Source organism: Lupinus angustifolius, chromosome LG10 (assembly GCF_001865875.1).
Source record: "Lupinus angustifolius cultivar Tanjil chromosome LG10, LupAngTanjil_v1.0, whole genome shotgun sequence".
NCBI lineage: Eukaryota > Viridiplantae > Streptophyta > Magnoliopsida > Fabales > Fabaceae > Lupinus > Lupinus angustifolius.
The window spans coordinates 15,208,037-15,214,105 of NC_032018.1; the positions used below are offsets into that span (position 1 = coordinate 15,208,037).

At 34.4% G+C, this 6,069-nt stretch overlaps 2 long non-coding RNA genes across 3 annotated transcripts; both read left to right on the forward strand.

The window, feature by feature from the left end:
* LOC109358932 lies at window positions 684-1,254 on the forward strand. Its single transcript, XR_002109016.1, has 2 exons — window positions 684-800; window positions 898-1,254. It is a non-coding gene; the product is annotated as an uncharacterized LOC109358932 (long non-coding RNA).
* Window positions 1,888-4,631, forward strand: LOC109357884. 2 transcript variants are annotated; one of them, XR_002108899.1, is made up of 5 exons: window positions 1,888-2,375; window positions 2,724-3,204; window positions 3,315-3,568; window positions 3,717-3,799; window positions 4,299-4,631. It is a non-coding gene; the product is annotated as an uncharacterized LOC109357884 (long non-coding RNA). The 2 variants fall into 2 exon arrangements; XR_002108898.1 differs by lacking the exon at window positions 3,315-3,568 and having other exon boundaries at window positions 1,890-2,375.

A 6,069-nucleotide genomic window follows, 5' to 3' on the forward strand; every position in this document is an offset into this window, starting at 1 on the left:
CAGAGTAGACAATGGTGGTAGCAGTTGAGGCTTTCAAAGGAAACTCCAAGGTTCAATTTGACTGAGTATTGAAGAGGATGATTGTCGGTGAACTTTTGTGTAGATGTTCCAACATATCGAAAGACTTCCTAGCAATAGGTGGCTAGGTGGCATGTTCCATTTGATAGCAATAGTTTGGAGAGCTAGGGAGCAATTAAAGAGAATTATGCATTGTGCAAGGTGGAGTCATATATTCGCTAAGGTGGAGATTCTTGTGTAGATTTTCTAAGGAGCGAGATATTCATCTATTTCAATCAAGGTGGAGATTGTTGGGGATGTTTGAAATATGTTATTATATGAAGTCCCATATTGCCTAGTATTAGAATAGAGTAGAGTATCAATGTTATATATTAGACTCATGTCCCTTGTTGTAATATGTACCAAATAAAAGTACTAGTAGACACACCTCATGGGCAGTTGTGACCATGAGTGTGTTAGAGTTTGTAATCCTTATTCTCTAGTAATATCTTAGTAGCCGCTTAGTGCTCCTGGGAACATAGACACAATTGGCCAAACCTCATTACCAAATTCTCTTATTTCTTCTCTTCTATTTATTTTATGCCTTTATTTGATTGCTAGTGACTAACGTGATGCGACTATCACTTCCGCTGCACCAACATTTAACTTTCCTATCCCATTATTTTGACCTAACAAATTACATACCCAATAAGAACAACTATCCTCGGCAGATATATGAATTGTATCCCCTTAAAAATCATTATGTTAGTATGGGTAGTGGGCATTACACTGCACATATGAAGGTAAGATCATAAATTTTGATTTTTTTGTCTAGGGTTCAGCATCATTGTTGTTCATCCTTTAGCAGTTTTGCAGAATGATCAGTTTCCCTATGTGTAGGTTTTAGATGAAAACAAGTGGACGATTGTGATGACAATCACATATCATCCATAAGTGAAGATGAGGTTAACACAGCTGCAACTTATGTTCTATTTTACCAGAGGGCGCTGCTGTTAGCAATGGGGCTTAGTCTCCCATGTTGTAGCAATTTTATGCTTATAGTAGGTGAGAAAAACATATACGGGTATTTAGAGAGAAGTCCTAGAAAAAGTTGGATGATATATATTAGGTGAATTTCATGTCAAAGGATTTTACTTTATGTATGGAAAAGTACACAATTTTGTTAATATGTAATCAATGAAATTACTTTAAAATATCAATTAAGCCTTAGTCTTATTAGGAGGGGTCGATATTTAAGATGTACTTTATTTGAGGAGGGGTCAATATTTAAGATGTACTTTATTTGAGGAGGGGTCGATATTTAAGATGTACTTTATTTATTTAAATTTTTTATGATATAATTACTTGAACATAGCATAAACCTTAAATCACCAAGCAATTTTTATCTCAAAAAAGTCTCTTGATCAATGTGAAGGAGTTTATAGTGTTTGAGTTCACAACACCTAATCTTTACAATTGAAAGAACCGAAGAATTCCACTTGAACTAGAGCACCACCTTTCACTACTATATTTTTTCCTATGACAACGCCTCAATTTGCAACGGTTTCAAAACCGTGATCGTAGAGTACAATAAACAATGATTTTTGATATTGTTCTCTTATATGTTAATTTTGTACATTTATATACTACAACTGTTTTAAACCGTTCTTGAAAAGTAATAGACAATGATTATTTTTACAATTAGTTTTATTTAGTCTTGGAGCATGGTCTTTATATTGTTGCCTATCAAATTATAATAGAGAATGGTTATTAGATTATATTTGACCATGGTTTTCAATGTGGTGTTGCCTTATGAGTTGTAAAAAAGTCATTCTCTATTACTTTTATTAATTTTTTTATTTCGTTTATTTTTAACTTTATCTTCTACTCTTAACCTATAGCATTCTTCTTCTACTGACCCTATCCTTTTCATTCAAACATAAACCCTAATCTTCTTACTGTGAATCTTTTTCTCCCATTGCAGCCATTAGTGCCACCTTTAATAGACTGAATTTGTTTGAGAAACTGGTCATCCATGACGAGATCTAAAGCGGAGAATTTTCTTAATTTCTCTCTTCTTTTTGGAAGGTAAAATAAAATTCTAAATTCCTTAACACAGTTATAACATTCTTCTTCTTCGACGCAGGCTTCACCGATTTGAACTAATGTCGAGTTCGGTTCTTCGTCCTCGGCTTTCATAAAGATGATCTTGCTCTCACCAACTTCGCCTTCTTTTCCCCCTCCGATCTAACTTTTCCGTCCCCGATTCCAACAAGATCTACCTCGCTCTCGTCGGAGAATGCTTCATTACCTTCAGTTACTCTTCCCAAGGATAATCGTTATATTTGTAACATGGCTGTGCAAAAGTCTCTTAGAAGGTATATATACATTTCAGTTTTCATTGCATTCTATAACTAACTATATCAGTGCTTGGTTAGATTATGATTATAAGTAGTGTAATCCATTATAATTCAATGGATTCTGGACTAAATTTGTTTATTTGAGTAATGTTTGCCCAAAAGCGATTTCAAGATAATTTGTTTGGTTTGGATTGGGTTAAAAAGTGGTCTTTACATAGTAAATTACGAAGAAATGGAGAAATTATTGAGAGTGAATAATAATCTATTAATGAGACTGCTGGTATCCATATACATATATATGTATAACAATTCTATCTTATTATTATTATTATTATATTAATCATGTATTTATGTATGTATGTGTAGTTTGAGAGGGAAAAAGGGTTAAAAGACATGAAGGTAGGTGGTAATAATAATGTGAAAGTTGAAAAGGAAATAGAAGATATAAGCAAGGAAGTAGTAGGAAGGACACTGAAAAGAGCATTGAGATTATTGTCAACACTTCAAAGTAAGGATGGTTTCTGGCCTAGTGACTATGGTGGTCCTTTGTTTCTTCTTCCTGCTTTGGTCATTGGATTATATGTGACTGGAGCACTTAATACAATCTTGAACATTGATCATCAAAGAGAGATAAAGTACTATCTCTTTACTCACCAGAACATAGACGGAGGGTGGAGATTACATATAGAAGGGTGCAACACTATGTTTTGTACAGCTATAAGTTATGTAAGTTTGAGATTGCTTGGAGAAGACATATATGATAGGTGCCATGCAAAATGCAAGAAAATAGATTCTTGATGGTGGTGGTGTCACTTCCATTCCATCATGGGGCAAACTCTGGCTTTCAGTAAGTATACAATTTAATTATTATGTTGCAGTAGTAGTTGATCATTTGAGTAATTAATAATTTAATGAAATGGTGGTCGGTTGGTATATAGTAAAATGAAATATGAATAGGTGATTGGCGTATAGGAATGGTGAGGGATAAACCCAATACCACCAGAGACATTGCTGGTTCCTTACTTTTGTTCTTATGCATCCTGGAAGGATGTGGTGTCACACTCGATTGGTGTATCTACCAATGTCATATTTATATGGTACTAAGTTTGTTGATCCTATCAACTCCATTTTTTTTATCCCTTAGAACAGAGCTGTATACCCTTCCTTATCACCTACTTGGTTGGGACCATGCTAGAAACTTATATGCCAAGGTGGGTACTCTATTCTTCTCATTTTCTACTTGTATTGTATGTTCCTTTTAATTACTTAATTGTTACTTCACAACATCATTATAGTACTAATATAATGATGTTAAAGTAATCTAAATTTGTTTGCTTTTTGTACCATGGTTAAAAAAAGCATGGAATGCATCATTCCTCTACCACCAAATATGGATAACAAAGCTGGATCAGATTTTACTCAATGGAAACAACATTACCATTGTAAGTCTCATTGTGTTTCATTTACCTGCAGTATTTAATTTTGCATCACTTTTGAAAACATTGACTATAATCTCAATATCTTTTAGTAATTTATCTGCACCATTAAGTGAGAGTCTCGTGCACTATGCCATCATTCTTCATCATTTAGTTGTTTATATGCACCACATTTTATGCATAATGACACAAACAATTATCTGGTTTAATGCAGTTGGTACCTAGAGGTTCACCTGATCATGAATGAGTAATGTTACTTGGACGTGGTACCTTTTACCTTTTAATTTCTTATCTAGATTGTAGAACATGAATATTTAATGTTATCTCTAAGCTTCAGTTACGCCTAAGTCACATAACATATACTTATGTCACTAGCCATCCTGTCCATGAAACAAATCTTTGTTCTTATTCTCATCCATCATTCTTAGATTATCATGTAGAAGAAGTAACCTTATTCCATCATTACACACTAACGGTTTCTTGCATCATGTGTTACTTTCTGTAGATGTGATTTCTAAAATTATTCAAGGAACATGGCTTGGCTGAAATGCAATATTGAACACCGTGAAGACCAACCAACTAGTGAGTATGAAGAGCATTTTTGGAGATCAAGTTGAGTAAGAAGAAGAAAAATCAAGTTTTTGAATAGTGTGGTCAAATTTTGAGTTGTAAAAAATATTTGATCAAGCAGCCAATTTTGGCATCATTTTATTAGAGATACACATAAACAACCATTAGAGATGAGTGTAATTATTTGATCACATGAGTTTTGTTTTAATATGATCTTATGATGAAGCTATTGCTAAGGCTACGAACTATACAATTGTTTTTATGTGTATCACTGAATTGATCTCATGAATGTTTGTTTAGATTTATTGTGATTCAAGTTCAAAAACATAGTTAATAATAATAATAATAGTAATAATAATAATAATAATAATAATAATAATAATTATTATTATTATTCTTATAGGCAACGGTTTTTAATCGTTGGTGTTAATAGTGAAGGAAAATCGTTGCCTATTTAAATGACAAAATTTTATGTAGTTGAGAAACATCCCTATCACCAACTAACTATGTGGAAGCATCAACTGTTGGGTGACAGAACATCATGGATCACCCATTCCACAATGCCACCATTTCTTGTTTCCCTTTCTTGTTTGGAAGGTGATATTGAGCAAGTAATTAAAATTATTTATAAATATTCTTAATAGTGTTTAGTGAAGAAGACTAAACTAGACACACCATTGCAATGTGCACATTATCATGGGAATGTAAAATTGTTATAGAATTTTTGACTTGTGAGTAGGATTACTCAAGCACCTTAGTGAGAGTTAACTTTTTTTAAGAATGTTCATCATCACTGTGGGAGGTGTTCCTATTAGGAATTCTTTTCTATTTCACAATATGTATAGAAGTATAAACAAATGGTAGAAGTTCACCATAGAGTGAATTTTGGCTTGAAATTTGATGTTCTTTTATGTTGGTGCAGCGGAAGCGCTCGTTGTGCAGCGGAAGCGCTCGTTGTGCAGCGTTGGCCACAAGCAATCAAATAATGTGCATAGAATAAAATAGAGAAGAAGGAGAAACGAGAGAATTTGTTAACGAGGTTCGACCAATTGTGCCTACGTCCTCGGGAGCGTTGAGCGGCTACCAAGATATTATTAGAGAATAAGGATTAAAAACCCTAGCACACCCATGGGCCCACCTTCCCATGAGGTGTTTTTATTTGGTGCTTATATCTGGTGCACATTACAACAAGTCGCCTGAGTCCAATATACAACATTATTATTCTACTCTATTCTGATACTAGGCAATGTGGGACTTCTGTTGTTTCCGAAGCTTGCAACAATTCTAAATGACACGAAATAATACTTACTGCCTGAGTCACGACTAGGTCGCTCTCTTTAAGACGTTTCGTGGCATTGCCCAAAATGTGCAAGCAGACTATCTGCACTATAAGAACTGATCTCTGTTATCGAATTCTTACTGCACTGTAAGAACCGATCTCGAATACACCCACCACAATATGGCTACTAGTGCCAATTCTCGAAATTACCCACAATATGGCTACTCGTGCCAATTCGCTTCCCACAATACTGACTACCAGTGTCAGTTCTTGAAATGCCCATAATATGGCTACCTGTGCAAATTCTTTCCTCAATACTGACTACCAGTGTCAGTTCTTGAAATTTCCAGAATATGGCTACCTGTGCCAATTCTTTCCCTCAATACTGACTACTAGTGTCAGTTCTCGAAATTCCCACAATATGGCT